This window comes from Raphanus sativus, chromosome 6 (assembly GCF_000801105.2).
Source record: "Raphanus sativus cultivar WK10039 chromosome 6, ASM80110v3, whole genome shotgun sequence".
NCBI lineage: Eukaryota > Viridiplantae > Streptophyta > Magnoliopsida > Brassicales > Brassicaceae > Raphanus > Raphanus sativus.
This window is the reverse complement of record NC_079516.1, coordinates 34,748,023-34,766,952: the sequence shown is the minus strand read 5'-3', so window position 1 is coordinate 34,766,952 and position 18,930 is coordinate 34,748,023.

Genomic DNA, 18,930 nt, shown 5'->3' with positions numbered 1-18,930 from the left:
AAATCATTAGCAAAAAATATCCTCGGAGAAATAACTTAGTATCTAATTTTTTAAAGTGAACATAAAATATTTAGTGAAAATTTAAAAATACAATTTTATTTAACTAAACTCAATTTAGATAATTTTTTTCGAAATTATGTAAAAATCCAACTTAAAAATGATATCTTAAAATAACCACTATGTTATAAACATAAAATATTTAATCACTCATTAAGATATGAACAAAGAAAAGATTGAATGATTGAGAGTGAATCGTAATAACTCCAAAGAAACGGAGATTTGCAGAAATCAATCGGAAACGATAATGGAGAAGTGTAAGAGAATAAGTTACATCGACTAAGGAGAATTGGGCTGATGGACAACCACAAAATATTAACATGCCATATGAGTAGGCCTAGATAAATTTTGTTACTAAAGAAATGTATGACATATCAGTTTAGAAATCTTTTATTGGTAAATTTTTTAGGACGACATGGATAGTCTAGAATTTGAGCATAACAGACTTTTAGTATTGTAAGATACTAAAATCAATAAAAATTTGTTAGGAAAGATGAACATTTCAAAAAATAAAGCCTATCAAAATTATATAATAGATATCAAGTTACAATACCAAAGAAATTCCAAAGGAATTAACTAAACATAAGTAAAGGCTAGAGAAGCACACATAAATATGAATAAGTTAAATACAGCCACATCAAAATTTTAATATTTTTAACCATATATAAAGACCATTGAAAACATATAAAAATCAAAATACACATTATACAATGAATAAATCTCAAAAATCGTAAATCATAAATGATAATAGAGATATACTTACATTTAAACACAATAAAAATATACAAAACATGAGGATTTATTAAATCAATTTTATTGTACGTCCATACTTTTGCAGCTATTTAGAATAAAAAAAAGAAATACTTTCTTAATTATTATTTAACATAAAAGAGTGGAAAAGACGTTGGTAACAAACATTAGTCCTATAATATATTAAGAACAAACAGTTTTCTATTAAGAATCAACATTGATTTAATCCTATGTAGAAAATGAGTAATCGTGTAACACTATTAAAAATATTTTAATTTAATAACTCCATATACATTACTTTTAAGTTTCAAAGAAGAATTGACAAAAGAAAGTATGAAGGTAATGAAAATTAATGACTTAGATGAAGAAAATAACATCAAAGTAATTTTTCACATTGGGAGTGTGTCATGCTACTTACTTTTCAGTTTTAAGAATTGAAAACATATTGTATTGTCAAAAGATATATGGCATATCATAAAATAGTTAACAAATCATTATCCAAATTTACTAGAAAAAGAATTTTAACAAGTAAAGATATATTTATAAAATATAAACTCAAACAAAAGAATTTTCTTAATTATTAAAAATTAAAAATTATCAAAAGATAAAATCTTTAAGACAAAAGAATTATATTTATAAAGCATAAACTCAAAAATTTAACAAGTAAAAAATACATTTATAAAATATAAACTCATATTAAAAGTTATAAATTAACAAAAGATCAAATATATAATACAACAATTGTTAAACTCATAAAGAATGTAGAAGATGCATAAAGAATATAGAAAATCAAACATTAAATTCAACAAGACGACAATATAAAAAGTCTTTTCTTAATTTGTTTAATGTTGTAGACATTTTCTGATTTATTAATTTTAAATTATGTATAATTTTAAAACATTTTAAATAAAATAATCAAAATATTTATAAATAAATAACTCGGACGTAGCTCGGACAAACGCCCTAGTCCTCCTATATATTAATTGAAAAATCATTTTAGTGACTTTTGCTTACGTGTCGATCACTGGTGATCTTTCAGATATCTGTTATAATTTTGATTGGTGGTTGATTTTATATTTTTTACTTATTTTAGTTAGATCTAAAAATTTATGGTAAGACTAAGATCATTTAATATCACTTGCAGAAATAATCTAAAGAATATTACAAATAAAAACCTATGTTTAACTAATTTTCAAACTATGGAAAGACTAATAATGTTTGATTTCTTATTTATAATATTTATACACTATATAATATAATAAACAAAAAATTTAAAACGTATAAATCCTCACATGTTTTATAAATAAATAATAGTTTGATTGGTCGATGATTCTCAAATTTTATTTATTTCAATTAGATATAAAAAGATATATTTATAACAAATTAATACAACTAATCGTTGAAATTTGTCAAAAATAATAACTAATCGTTGAAATTGTGAAATTATCAAAAAGAAAAGATATGGTAACTAATCGTTGAAATTGTCAAAAAACTAATAATGTTAATCAATTTTGAGATTTATAAAATACATAAAATAGTAAACTAAAAAGAGTTTATATAAATTGTTATAATGCTTTTATATTCTTATATAAAGTATTATATTTGTATATAAATCATTATTATAAATATTTACGTCTAATAAAGTTCATACATGCTTTATAAATCATTTACAAAAATTATAAATACATTTATAAATTTTTTTATCTTTGCTTATCATATGTTTTAAATTATTATAAGAGTTTTTTAAGTCACTTATACATGCTTATAAATTAATTTATAATATCTATTTTGGAATATCATCCCCTATATATTAATTGAGACTTCTGCTGACGTGTCATTCATACAAACATTTTGACAAAAATCCTTATAATTTCATTGGTGAAATTATTTTTTCTCATTTATTTTTAAATAATACTAAACATTAATAACTTATCTTATTTTGAATATGAATTACTTGCAAGTTGATATCATATTTCCCATATATATTAATTGAGAAGTCACTTTAGTGAATTCTGCTGACTTGTCATTCATACATACACTTTGACAAAAATCCTTACAATTTCATTGGTTGAAATTCTTTTTTCTCATTTATTTTTAAATAATACCAAACATTAATAACTTATCTTATTTTGAATACGAATTACGTTGCAAGGTGATATTAATAATTTACTTATCTCGAATATGGATTACTTGATATCATACTAATTGCAAACCATTTTATGAAATATAGTTTTAATATCTTTTAAAAAATTTTAATATCTTTTTTTAAATTGATATCATATTCGCTTCTGTAGAAATTATAGCAAAGAATCATGAAACATCATTGAAATGGTTTTCGTTGATAAAGAAGTAATGATATTACTAACTTTTTGCAACTCGGAATCATCTTTTATTTTTATTGTAATCAACTAATATTTACAATTGTAATAATGTTTCATAAATATTTATTATGTTTTGACGCTACTCTTATCATTTATTTTTTTAACTTATAACTTTTAAATGTTCAACCAGGAGACAAAAATTTATGTTTTAGTTGGTAAACAGTTCATCAAAACATTTGAAACGATATAAGTGAGGGTGATGCTATGGTAGAGTTATTCAAAATATACACAACTGTTGGTGATTATTAGACAAACACACTGCAGACGTCGTTTCAAAAGTAGTTTCTATCAAACAATTTTTCTTGCAAAAGTTGATGATTCTCCAAGTAAAGTTCCCGAAAAATATTTTGAGGATTACAATAATACTAGGTGTTTTTTATGCCATGCACATAAATAATTTTTTTGTTAAACATCAAAATGGATTTCTGGTATTACAAAAGGTTATGATCCCAAAAGGTGATTTCAAGTTTGACCTATTTTTCTTTATTAGATATTTTAACCTTATATTTTTATTTATACATAATTTTCTCCATTATTAAAAACATCTATCTTTATCCGTCCGTACATGGTGCAGACAAATCACCTAGTATTTTATTAAATTACAACAAAAAGTTTGTATGTAGTGTTTTTACATGATTATTTATAAGTTTTCACATTATTAATTTGAACTTCTTTTGTTCATGTATATTATTAGGCTTAAGTTATGTTACCAACTAAAACTTTAACAAACATATATCATTTACTAAAGATAAAGCGAGATAGATCCATTCTGATGACCAGATTTTATTTTCTTCTACTTTTGTCTTTGTTTATAAAGAAATGTTTTTGAAAAAATGTCTAGATGTGTTGATGCTTAGTGCATGATATATAAGTTGCAACATATTGAAGTTAAAACCACGAACGGATTGAACGTTATCAGGCCATGTCCAACATGTGCAGTCACTGTATTATAAAATTGGTTCATACCTCCACAATCAGAGGTAACTTAAAAAATCGATTATTGGGCATCTCCAACCCTATTTTATTTTCTACACTGAACTCTATTGTAGAGTAAAACTTTTCTCTAACCTCAATTCTATATACCATTCTAAAATAGTGCGACTCTATTTCTTACTTTATACTTGGAATAACTCTATTTCTTACTTTATTATAGAGTAGAATTTTTTTATTTATACTTTAGTCATTTTATTTTTCAATCTTTTTATTTTGTAACTATTTATTTAATTTAACTATGCTAACAACACATAATTATGTTTAAAACAATATATATATATAAACGTTTTAATTTTATTATTATTAGTCAAAGAAAACAAGCACTAAAACTAAAAATAATTTTATAAGATAAAAAAAACTCATTTCACAATCCGAAATTCGTTAATGATTATTTGTGGGAAAGATACACTAATGGGGATGTTAAAGTTAAAATGTATTATGTTATTAATATAATGTAATGTAATTTTTAATATTATAAATTTAACTCTAAAAATTGAAAATAGAATATAAAGGGTCAATTTATAAGTTTTGTAAGTAAAATATATTAGTCATAAAATTAAAAAAAAATATATAAGAATATTCTTTTTAGAGTCAAATGTAGAGTAAACCATTGGAGAGAAACTATACTTTATTTTAGAGTAATACTATTTTAGAGTGAAAACTACTCTAAAATAGAGTAAATCATTGGAGATGGTCTACAGTTGATTGCTTTGGATCATGTTTGAACGAGTACTTGCTACTGTGATTGAAAGTTGTAGACTTTTAGTGGTAAACTCAATCAATTTTGTATTCTGGTTGAGTTTCCAACTATGGCATTGATAAAAAGTTCTTAAAGGCAAGTTCTTTGATTATATCATGTTGCTGGTTGTTCTGTAAATTTGGTTGCTGTGGATCATGTTTAAAATACTTTCTACTGTGATTGGAAACTATAGACTTGTAGTTTGTGAACTTGTTTTTTGCTTTGGCTTAGTATGCCTTCCTTTGTAAGCCATTCTCTACAAGGATGCTATATAAAATATGCTTGAATACAAGTTCTTTGATCATAACGATATATTCTGTATATTTGATTATTTTGGATCTTGTTTAATAGAACACTTTGCTACTGTAATTGAAAGTTGTAGTGGTGAACTTGTTCCCAGTTGTTCTTTTTCTCTCTTTTTGTTATCCTTAATGTTCTTTATGCTTTGCTTTGGCTTAGTATGCCTTCCTTTTTAAGCTATCTTCACAAGGATGCTTTTCAAAAGAGTAATTGAAAAATGGCTTATGAGATTTGGGTTACTGAATCTTCTAAGTTTCCTCTGAGATTTGATGAAGCCAGGTCCACCAGAGGTTTCTAATCAGTTCCTTATAAAGAGGAACAAGAGGACTTCAACCTTTTACCTGTATCTTGCTCTAACACCATGTAAGTCATTCCAAAGATTTGTCTGCATTGAAACTAGAGGTCGGTTTGATTATGTGAGCATTGGAAAATGACTTTATTTAAAAGTCTAGGTAGGGTTTTCTATCTGTAAAAAAAAAGGTATAACGTTTTGATGTAATCATATGTAAGTTTAAAGTCTTGTGTTGTAATTTATATATGCAACACAATTTTTTTTAAGAACTCCTAAATAAGATAATTCAATTAGAACACAAAAATGTAGGTGTTTCTTAACTAGGTCTCTTAAATAACATTTAATACTTAAAAATCATTAAGAGACCCAAAGTGGATTTTTGGGTTAATGATCCTTTAAGAACACCCTAATCATAGGATCTTTTGGAAAAAAATTCATCTAAAAGTAATATATAAAAAGTATGTAAAAGAAAAAGAAAAATAGAAAGATGGTTTCTCATTTGAGACTCTCAAATAAAATTGTGAGACCAGCTCAAGACTTGTCACTAATTTATCATTTTTTAATATTTAAATTAATTCAGTAACTAAATTAAGTTAAAATATTAATGTATTATACTTTAGAAACTAAGTTTCAGTATCTCAATATTGCTGATGCTAAGTTGATTAATTACAATAATATAACGGGAAAATTCCATAAAAATACACAGACTGAATTTCTTTTGCTGAAAAAATACACGAACTTTTTTGGCTTCCCAAAAAACACACAAACTAATTTTGATTGTCCATAAAATACATGAACTTTTGAATTTTGAAAGTTTCACACCTCGATTTTAACGGTGTAAACAATGACTAACAGAATAGTAAGACGCCGTTAGACGCTGTTAGCTCTGATTAAAAAGTTCATGTATTTTATGGACAACCAAAATTAGTTCGTGTATTTTTCGGGAAGCCTAAAAAGTTCGTGTATTTTTTCAGCAAAGGAAATTTAGTATGTGTATTTTTAAAAAAATTTCAAATGGAGTTTGGATATTTCATATACTATTCAGAGGCTAAATATATAGACCCAATACATATCAAAAATTTTATATTTGTAAACTTTTGGTTTGGTTTTGGACCAAATATTTTCGATCTGAAAAATCCAGATCCGGAAAAAAAACGGCCCAAACCCGATCCAAAGACACTGAAAAAAACACATTCTCTATCACATGATACAGGTCCGAAATTTTATATTTGTAAATTTTCGGTTTGATTTTGGACCGAATATTTCCAGGTCAGTTCTGATTCAAGTTTTTGAATCCGGCTAGACATTTTAGCCGGATTCAAAAACTTGAATCAGAACTGACCCAAAAATATTCTGTCCAAAACCAAACCAAAAGTTTACAAATATTTGTTGAATCCAATTTAGTCGAAATCTATCATATATATCTAAAAAATTCACAAACAACTCTAAATTTTACATTGAAAGTTTCATATTAATTAAAAATGTTTCTGTTACAAAAACAAAACTAAAAAATATTGCAAAAATAATAACAAAATTGTTAGCAGAAAGATCTTGTCGGATTGAATCTATTCGTGTCGATTTTATTAGGCCCAGGTCTATTCGGATCAGTTCTTTTTGGTTTCAATTCTTTCAAGTAGAAAAGTTTTGGACCCAACAAATATTTGTAAACTTTCGGTTTGGTTTTGGACCGAATATTTTCGGGTCAGTTCCAATCCAAGTTTTTGAATCCGGCTAAAATGTCAAGATTAGGTCTAGATATTTTAGCCGGATTCAAAAACTTGGATCGAAACTGATCCGAAAATATTCGGTCCAAAACCAAATCGAAAGTTTACAAATATAAAATTTTGGATCTGTATTGGGTCTAGATATTTAGCATCTGAATAGGATATGAAATATCCAAACTCCATTTGAAAATTCCTTAAAAATACACATACTAAATTTCCTTTGCTGAAAAAATACACTAACTTTTTAGGCTTCCCGAAAAATACACGAACTAATTTTGGTTGTCTATAAAATACATGAACTTGTTAGTTAGAGTTAACGTCATCTAACGGCGTCTAACTATTTTGTTAGTCACTGTTTACACCGTTAAAATCAATGTGTGAAACCTCCAAAATTCAAAAGTTCGTGTACTTTATAGACAACCAAAATTAGTTTGTGTATTTTTTGAAAAGCCTAAAAAGTTCGTGTATTTTTTCAGCAAAGGAAATTTAGTCAATGTATTTTTAAGAAATTTTTCTTAGTATAACCATAAGGAGATGACTGCCATGACTGACCATGCAGATTGACGAATATGGTCTAAAGCGTCATCACAGGATAGACAGACAAGATCGTGCATATATTCAGATTCCAGTTTGGCAATGGTTTTTGATGCGTCATGCGTACACCAGTGCTTGGGTTGTTTTAGGCTAGCATTGGGGGGGAGGGGTGGTTGTGTATGTGTTAAGACTCAGAAAAGCAGGTCCGGTTTTAAAATATGGTTCCAGACTCTCATCAAAGGGGATGGTTTTTTCACCATTTCCATTATTCTTTTTTTTTTTTTGACATTCGACTTATGTTTCTAGGAAGTCAGGCCCACACTTCGGCTCGTTTAATTTCTATATAGTCAACAAGAATCTTAATGTTAAGAGCCCACAAGAGTCATGAGACCTTGAGAGTGTGTGGTTGACAACTTGAGAAACTAGTGAAACGTGAGTTGTTCACGTAACACGTTCATCAATAATCTTTTCATATAGAACAAAACTAAAAACATATAGAATTCTTCAAAGCACACAAGAATGTAATGATTGCACTGGCATAGATCCATATAATTTTTGTTCTTATTTGTAATATATAACATTTGTGATAAATCAACAATTTTTTAATTATGTATAATTTGTTGGTTACTCATACTTGTGACTTAATACTAAATCAATCAAAATGATAAGTTATATAATATATTTTTCAATTATTAATATTTAATTAAATTAACTATTTTGATGTATTTATTTATAAATTAAAATACTAATTAGTATGTTTATGTATATTAATAAATCTATTATTACAAAATAAATTATTTTATGTAAAATAAAATACATTTATGTTTTAATAAAATATATCTATTTCTCTAAGTTTTTTTTATAACCTAATTAACTTTTCTTATTTGTTTATTTCTGAGGAAAATATTGAATTAAAATTTAATTATTGTATTTTTATAATTCAAATATATATATTATATATATATTAACATCAAATTATTTAACATATATTTGAAAAAAATTATATCTTTTAATAAAGCATTTATATTTGTATGTGAAATGAATAATAATATACATGAACATATAATATTTAAATTTCTTTACATGAATATATAATATTTAAAATTTGTATGTTATATTTTAATAAATTTATTTAATTTTATTGTAAACGTTGACTAGAGAATATTCCGATTAAAGAATAATTGTAAGTTTGGTTAGAGAATAATCTAACAAAATAAATAATTTATTGATAATTAATTAATAATGACTGAATGCAATAGTTGTAATTTTTAATATCAAGCAATGATTTTAAAAGATATTTCAATTTTAATAGCGTAGATAGTCCCAAAAAATAGTAGGACCACGCTTAAAGCTAATGGTTTAACCAACATTTTGTTGTCTGAACATAGACAGTATAATGTAGATGCACATTAAAAATCCCTTCAAATATCTAATCTTGTAGATAAATGAAAAGAAGAAAATAAGGTGACATCTAAACAGAAGATCGATGTACTCCCTCTTATTCTTATTATATAACACTTTGAAGTTGAACATACAGTTAGAATAAAATATTTAATTTTATATATTTTCTAAACAAAAACATCATTATTATTTAAATAATTACATTTTAACTATTAAAAATAATCTATAGAATAGAAAAAAGGTTTTGGGATCATGGAGAATAACTATAAAATAGTTGTGGTGTCATCTGTATTGAAATAAAGATACATATGTTGATTTTATAGAGAGAGAAGCTATTAAAAGTGCTCTAAGTCGTTCTGAAACAGACGCTGGCATATCAAATAAACGAATGAAAAAGAGTTTGATTGGCAGAGTACCAGAATAGGCATTATGCTCGTTATTATCTAATCAACATTTATTACAAAATATTTAGAATAGCATTTACAAGATGCTAATGTTCTCCAAATGCTCTTTGCTCAATGCTTCATATATAGTTTTTGGTTGAGCATTTGCATTTAGAATAAATAAAATTTTAGAATAATTATATACAATTAATTAATTTAGTAATATAAATGTTATGTTTATAGTAAAAATCTATTTTAAAATAAAATTGAGATTAAATATTTTTAACTTTTATAAAAGAACAATATTTCACATTTAAAATATAATATAGTTTATATAATTACACATATCATTCATTATTTTCAATAAAAACATAACATAATATACATTTATATATTATATATTTTAAAAATAAAATAAACATATCTATATTATTTAGAAATAAATAAATCATATATTAATTTTTATGATACTATTATATATGAATCATTTAGTGCTCTACCAATTAATAAATAATGATAATTTATATATAAATAATATAATTTATTTAATAATATTATAATTACTATATATCCAAAAATAAAATTTTATTTTAAATAAATTTTACATTTATTTTTTAAATAATAATGTTTTATATTTAAAATGTAATTTAATGTATATTATTAATTAAGATTGATTATTTTTTATAAAAAATATATAATTAATATATATATAATTAATATATATATATATATTAATTATATATATATATTATATTTTAATATATATTATTTTAAAATAAATATATTATATACTAACTTTTATAACTATTTTAAAATTTGTATGTTGCTACTGCTTTACCAATCATTTTATTAAAAACTTTAATGAGAGCAGTGTTATTAAACCCGGACCAAACCGGCGGTCGGACCAGGTTCAACCACGAACCGGACACAAATGCGGGTTGAGTTAATGCCAAAACCCAACTATAGTTGAACCGGTTAAAACCCCCAATCGAACCGTTAAAAACCCATGAACCGACGACCCAACGAACCGGCTAAACCCTGGTTCTTGTATAAACCAAAATTTTATTAATAAAACATTAACAATTTCCTTTTTAAAATAAACATAGGATTTTAGATTAATAAAGTAAAGTCGTCTCATCTTTTTCTCTCGAGTCTTTAACATCTCTGCAAGACTGCATGTGTCGAAGATTTTAAGAATTGAAAACTTAGGTTTGAAGTTCGTGTGGACTTCCCCTTCCTTATAAGTTTTATTATATTTTCAGTTTGATACTTTTTATGTTTTTAAACATTATTGTTATTGAAATATTTTATTAGATATTATTTTTATCTTTGTAAGAATATACATATTCAAAATATCATTAAATTTGGTTTAGTCTAATCAAACCCGAATTAAACCGGATCGAACCCGGTCGAACCACATTGACCCATGACCCCAAAAAATTCCGGTTCGCTTGCCGGTCCGATTTTAACAATACTGAATGAGAGCATACAACTTCTACAGCATAGTGTTTCTACAACATACTGCTACTACTTCTTCATTAGCTGTAACAATCGAAGTTAAAATTGGATAGGTTATGAATCTTTCAGTAGCGTATGTTAGAGTGCTAATACAAAACATGTAAAAACTGAATTAGTGAAATTTTGTAATTAAATTATTTAAAGAAATTTCTAATAAAATATATGTGTTACTTGTATTATTTTTTCTTTTATTTATTTTCTGTATTATCTAACCGTAGTTACATTTTTGTATTTACGTGTTTTTGCTTAATGGTTTGACAACAACAAAATTTTTAAAATAAAAATCACAGCCTATAAAAATTGTCTGTCGATCCGATTTTTGTCGTATAACACGAGAGAAACCAGCAGTGATAACCTGTCAGTAGAAAGTAAATCCATCAGCAACAGTGATAACTGTCAGTAAAAGAAACTGAGGCAAAGTGTGAATATATCAGTTCTGGTTTGAATTATGCCAAAACTAAATTACTTTTTGTCTAGGTATTTCCAACAATTGATACCAAATTTAGTGTAATTTCAACACCAAATTTAATGTTTTGGTGTCAAATTATTTTGTCATCTCTAATAATAACACAAAATTCTACACCAAAAATGATATTATATATCATTTGATGTTTTCAATTTTAATAAATGTTTATATTTTTATTATTTGTGATTAATAAATAATAATTTTATGATATTTAGGTATTATTATTTTTTAATTTTTGTAGTTTTATGTTTTATAAAATTTATTTACATTTATATTTTTTGGTTTAAAAATATTATATTTTATGTACTTATTTATAAATGGTTGATTCTCGCTATTTTGAAGCAAAGTAGGGATCGATCAAGGGTAAAGAAATTCAAACAGTGGATGTCTACACAACCTTTGAGCAGCATTCGGAGACCATTAAGCAAAAGAGGGCAGACATGGAGTCAGTTTTAGAGAGCTCATCAAGGAATGCTAAGCGAATGGACCTGAGTTTGCGGTTTGGGTATGTTTCTGGGGCACTGATGATGAAGACCCCAACATAGACAGAGGCGCGGGAGGCCCTATACTCCCAAAGTCTCCATGAAGATATGCAGTTGGAATTGTCAGGGCCTCGGTGGGCTGCTGACTGAACCTAGATTGAAGGAGTTAGTCCGTGATGAAGTTCCAGATATCTTATTTATGTGTGAAAATATTAGTAGATGTGATGTAGTACGTGATAAGGCTGTTTTATTAGGATATGATAATGTATTTTCTATCCCTCCTGGTAGGAGTGGGGGCTTAGCTATCCTTTGGAAAAAGGAAATCTATCTTAGGAAGTTGTACTGGGATGAAAGATTGTTGGATGTTGCTGTTCTGTTTAATGATATGAATTACTACTTGTCTTGTGTCTTTGGTGACCCAAATCCTCGAAATCGACATGTTCTGTGGGAAATACTGGAGAGAATTGGTTTAACAAGACAAGAACCCTGGCTATTAATGGGTGATTTCAGTGAAATTCTGTCTAATGAAGAAAAAATTGGTGGAAGGCGACGTGAAGAATGGGCTTTTCAGGGGTTACGTAATGTTTATAATAGCTGTGATATGTCAGATATTCCAGCAAAGGGTGATAGATTCTCTTGGTCTGGATAACGTTATAGACATACATTCCTTTTGCTGTTTGGATAGAGTGGCTGCTAATTCTTCTTGGCTCCTTCAATATCCAAGATCGGAGGCAACTTTTCTGCGCTTTTATGGATCAGATCATCGTCATGTCATTACAAACATGCACTCGGCTCACTCAACTAAACGTCGACGTCAATTTCGTTTTGACAAGAGACTTCTTGATTTTGATGATTTTAAAGATTATGTATATGAGGGCTGGAACAAAAATGTTAATGGCAACTGCAATATACACACTCGCATCAAATCTTGTAGACATGCCATGTCTGAGTGCAAGTACAACAACAACATGAACTCCGAGAAGAATATGGAGGAAATCAAAACACAATTAGACGCTGCAATGATTTCTTCAACTGCAACTAGAGAAGAAATTAAGAATCTGCAACAAAAGCTATTTGCTGAATATCGTTCAGAAGAGGAATTTTGGTATCAGAAGAGCCGCATAAAATGGTTGAACTTTGGTGACCGTAACACTAACTTCTACCATGCTTTTACAAAAACGAGATATGCTAAAAATACTATTCACCAGATTCAAGATGATGAAGGTACTTTATATAAAGGAGAATCAGCGGTTGGAACACATGCAGAAAATTTCTATAAAGAGATTTATAAATCATCAAACACTTCGTTGAGAGAGGATTTATATGATGATTACCCTCAAAAAGTAACTCTGGAGATAAACAACCATCTAACGACTGAAGTGATGGATTGGGAAGTCAAGCTTGCTGTTTGGTCTATTGGTGCAGATCGTGCTCCGGGACCTGATGGACTTACTTCTCGGTTTTATCAGTCTTGGTGGGATATTATCGGACCTGATATCGTTGCTGAAGTTAAAAACTTCTTTATCACTTCAAAGATGCCAACATCAGTAAACAACACTAACCTTTGTCTTATCCCAAAGATTACAAACCCTTCAACCTTTTCTGATTATAGGCCGATAGGTTTGTGTAATGTTTTTTACAAAATAATTTCAAAAATCTTGGTCCAAAGGTTAAAGGTGTATCTTCCTTCAATTGTCTCGAAATCTCAAGCAGCTTTTGTCCCTGGAAGAATGATTACCGACAATATTCTCATTGCTAATGAGCTGATGCATTCTTTGAAAGTCCGCAAGAGGGTCTCCAAGACTTATATGTCAGTAAAAACTGATATATCCAAAACGTATGATCGGGGTGAATGACATTTTTTAGAGTTTACTATGCGAAAAATGGGATTTGAGGATATATTCATCAAGTGGATTATAGAAACAGTGTGTACGGTGAACTACTCTGTTTTAATTAATGGACAGCCTCATGGCTGCTTCCAACCAGAAAGAGGTCTTCACCAGGGAGATCTCCTTTCACGATACCTTTTTATTTTGTGTGCTGATGTTCTAAGCCATCTCATTGATCGAGCATCTACATCAGGACATATTCGAGGTATCAAGATTGGAAATAGTGTTACTGCAGTTACACATTTACTTTTCGCAGATGATTCACTATTTTTTGTCAAGCTAATGTACGTAATGTTACTAAGCTGAAGAAAATATTTGATGTCTACGAAAAGCGCTCTGGTCAGAAAATTAATACGGCAAAATCGACGATTACTTTTGGATCTAGAATCCCCGGGGATTACAAGGCCGTCTGAAACAAATACTACAAATTGAGAATCAAGGCAGAGAAGGTAAATATTTAGGTTTACCTGAAACCTTTGGAAGGAAGAAGAAAGATATGTTTACATTCATTTTAAATAAGGTTAAACAACGAACGACATGATGGAGTACAAATTTTCTGAGTCAAGCATGTAAGGAAGTTCTTCTAAAATCTTCGGCAATATCGACACCCGTTTTCGGTATGTTTTGTTATAAGATACCACAACAGACTATCTCTGAGATAACCAGTATTATGTCTAGATTTTGGTGGGAGAAAGCTCCAAATGTTAAAGGACTACTTTGGGTAGCATGGTAAAGGATGTAATTTCCAAAGAGAGACGGCGGTTTGGGATTTAAACATCTAGGAAAATTTAATGATGCTTTACTTAGACGACAAGCTTGGCGGATTATATCTCATCCATATTTGACGCTGTCTAAACTTTTCAAAGCGCGTTATTTCAAGGATACACATCTTTTTGATGCAAAACCAAAAATATATCAATCTTATGGTTGGTCTTCCATTTTGGCGGGAGTTGATCTACTTAAAAAAGGAACCAGGTATGTGATTGGTAGTGGATCTTAAGTACGATTTTATGAAGATCATTGGCTCCCTACTGACCCACCAAGATGTACAACACGTATTGGTAATACAAGGAATCTTATGGTCAGTGACATTATCAAAACAGTTGGTACTAAGCAATTTTGGGACTGTGCAATAGCTCAACAATTACTCAATGAAGAAGATTTTCAGTTAATGTGCACTTTATATTTACCACAACACGGGATTACTGATAGACTCGTTTGGATCTATTCAACAACAGGAAACTATACAATTAAAAGCGGCTACAAAATGGAAATGATGGATTTCGGTCGAGCTTTCCCTAATGTGTTACCTCCTCATGGTTCTCTATGTACATTGCCAATTCTACCAAAGCTAAATCTTTTTCTATGGAGATTGTTATCATTGGCCATTGGTGCAAACACTCGGCTTCAAACTCGAGGTATCAGTGTTGATCCACAATGCCGTCGTTCTTCAAATGATCAAGAGTCTGTCAATCATTTATTCTTCACTTGTCCAATATCGGTGCACACTTGGCGATCCAATCAAGTAACTTTGGGTTTCTCCTCTGTGTTTATGGATGAGCTAGAGTCTAATATGAGATTTATCTTCAATCTCCAATCCCTATCCCATTTATCTCTAGAACAGAAATTGACTCATTTTTTGATGCTTTGGAAAATTTGGAAGTCGAGGAATAATTTTATATTTAATGGTGCAAGAATAACTCATGAACAAGATGCGGACTATGTAACTTCGGAGGTTTGTGATTGGATAAAGAAATCATGACTCCTACTACTATAGTTGCTCCTCCTATGAGAAAATCATGGAACCCTTCGCTAGGTATATTTCACAAATGTAATGTGGATGCTGCATTCAACTCTCACAGCCATATGAGGCCTCGGCGGGTTGGATTATTCAAGATTCACGTGGAGTAGTTAAGTACTGGGCAATGTGTTTTCTAGGGTACACGACATCAACACTTGAAGCAGAAGGTAAAGCTTTGTTGGCGGTTGTCCAAAGTTCTGTTTGCTTGGGATATAAGTCGGTCATTTTGGAAAGTGATTGTGAAGTTTTGATTAAAAGTCTACGGACTCTTAATAGAGATTTCAGAATATCAATTATTTGCTCTGACATCGAACAATGGTGTATGCGTCTTGAAAACTTTGAATATCAGCATGTTCATCGGGAAGCGAATGCACTGACGCATGAACTTGCAAAACGAGTCACCAAAACACATCCTTTTTCTTCTTCTTCTTGTTTTATACCATATTAGTTAACAAATGTTCTTTGTAATGATTTCACTCATCAATTCTAATAAATGTCTTTTTGAGAAGGAAAAAAAGAAAAAGAGGATAAATGGTCGACTCACGCAAGTTTAGCTTGGCTTTGTTAAAAAAATATAATAGAATTGGCAATTTGAGTAAGAACATGATTATCCCCACCTTTTAATGGGTTCTTAGGAGGTGGGGCCCCCATTTGAGTAAGAACATGATTATCCCCACCTTCTCACTTTTTCCATAAGAGACAAAATTGGTGGGTTCTTGTACTGTTTGCAGACCACACTAACATGTGGTGATCCGTGATTAGTTAAATTTTTTTTTTAAATAAGACAAAAATTAAAAAAAAATTTAAGAACCCCAAATTGGGGTTTATGGATAATTATGCTCTAAGGGGGTGTATTCAATTTAACATTTGATGTGATTTGATTTTTAATGGAGTTTTAGATGATTTCAATAAGTTGTAGATATTTAGGTGATTTTTGTTAAAACATTCTAGAATCTCATTTAATTAACTCCCCTCAAACACTCTAGAAACATTTTAAGTACTCTGAAATCTTCAACTTAAATTTTGTTCAATAACAGTGGATTTCGGAATGTTTTATAAAATGAAAAGTTCAATAACATTGGATTTAAAATATTTTTTAAAATTCATGTCTAAATAACAGTAAATTTGTTATTTTAATACAAATCACTTGAAACTCTTAGTTGAATACACTTCCCTAAGTGTCTGGATTTGATTTGGATCTCAGAGCAGATCGTATCAAATTATTATAATATGGGATCTCAGAGTAAATATTTAGATTAAGGGAAGTTAAATAAATTATATATCTTATATACTATTAAAAGAGAAGTACAAAACTAAAATTACCCTGAATTTTTCATTATATTTACAATGTAACGCCACTGGTATAATAAATAAAGCTATAATTAAGGATACTGTCTTGCCATTTCTACACCCAAAATTTTCGGTCAACCATTCTCTCCCCATCACATTAAATCCGTACGTTTGTTTTGGGCTTATTATTGGCCCAGATCAAATCACTACTACTATTACTCCAAAACCAATTCTTTTTAAAATAAACAAATGGAAGTTGTAATTTAGATGCACCCTATCACGAAATAATTAGATTGATGAATCAACGAACCCTACCATTCAAGATGAAAAACACCCTACAGATTACCAAATTGTATGACTCCAACAATATTAAAACTATTTGATTGTTTTCGTTCTAAATCTATATTATTAGAATAGAAATACAAAATTGAATTAACTCTGAATTTTTTATTTTATTTATAAAGGTATACCACTAAAGTATTAAATGAAGTTATATTTAAAGAGATTTTGTATTTTCCTTATTTATATAATAAATTTAAGTATTTAATATATTTTCCTAATTTAAATAATAGATTTTCTTAATCGAATCTTAACCAAAATAGATATTCTAATAATTTTTGTATTAACATATTAATATTTTTAATATTTAGTAATAAGAAATAATAAAATAAAAATCACACATCATAATCAATTTATATAACATATAAATAAAATACAAAATAATTTATTCATAAATTATTAGTATAGCACTTTCAATAATATAAGTCCAATTAGTTATAAATTTTAGATATTTTATATAGTATACTGGGATATAATAGACGATTAAATTCACAAAATATAATTATTCAAAATAATAAATAAAATTGTTGTTTTAAAAATTTTATATTAACAATTATGTAATACTTATTAATTTACAAGTACAAATATATATATTATCATTAGTACAAAGAAAAAAACTAAAGTGAAAGCAAATATTTATACGGCTACAGGTCAAACCATATAAATAAGTAACAACAGCGTAAAATTATTATTTTAACAATTTATTTTAATTCTAATTATTTTTATATATTTTATGTATTTATAAATTTATTTTATTTTCTTTTAAGGGATGTTAAGATTTTTGGAATTGGAAAAAATTATGATGCACCTCTGTATAATTTTAGTTAAGAATTTTAAAATTTATCAAAATATTTTATTAAACTTTAAAATTTATTATAACTACAAATATTAATTTTCTATTAAAATTTATATTTAAATATTACAACATATCATTTAGTATAAAACAAAATAAAAACTAAAAACATAAAATAAATATCCGTCCGGTCGGGCGGGTCAACGTCTAGTTAACTATTGAAGAAGTTGACAAAAAAAAAACTATTGAAGAAAAAAAATAAAGACTAGTGTGTGCGCCATGCCCCACTTTGGTATTATTTTGCGTCCTCTCCCCCTGTAGGCTGTAGCTTCTACTGATTGTTTTCACAGTTCCAAGTGGTCCATTGGTTTTAGGATATTTCCAATATATTCCATATCCATCTTCAATTATGAGTTTGTCCAAATTGTGTATAATAATGCCAACAAGTCTTATCTTCCTTGAAAGGGCTGAAGAATGGACCGACAGACAGAATTGATGATTTCGTGGTTGGAGGATCAACTAAACTGATGAACTGATCTAAAAATCCAATCATTACTATTCCGTTCACTTGGAAAACAATTGGCCCAGCTTTGGATTTTGCCTGCCTATGGTAGCACAAGAGTTGAAGCTATTGGGTTCAAGGCGTAAACTCGTCAAGACTCCAGATCCGATTCCTTTTGCGAACACTTCGTGTGTCTAACATGATGAGCTTGTATAAAGAAGGGTTTGTTCATCTACTGATTAGTATTATTTGAAAGCAAAGAGTAATACAGTTACAGAAAAAAAAGGCAAAGAGTA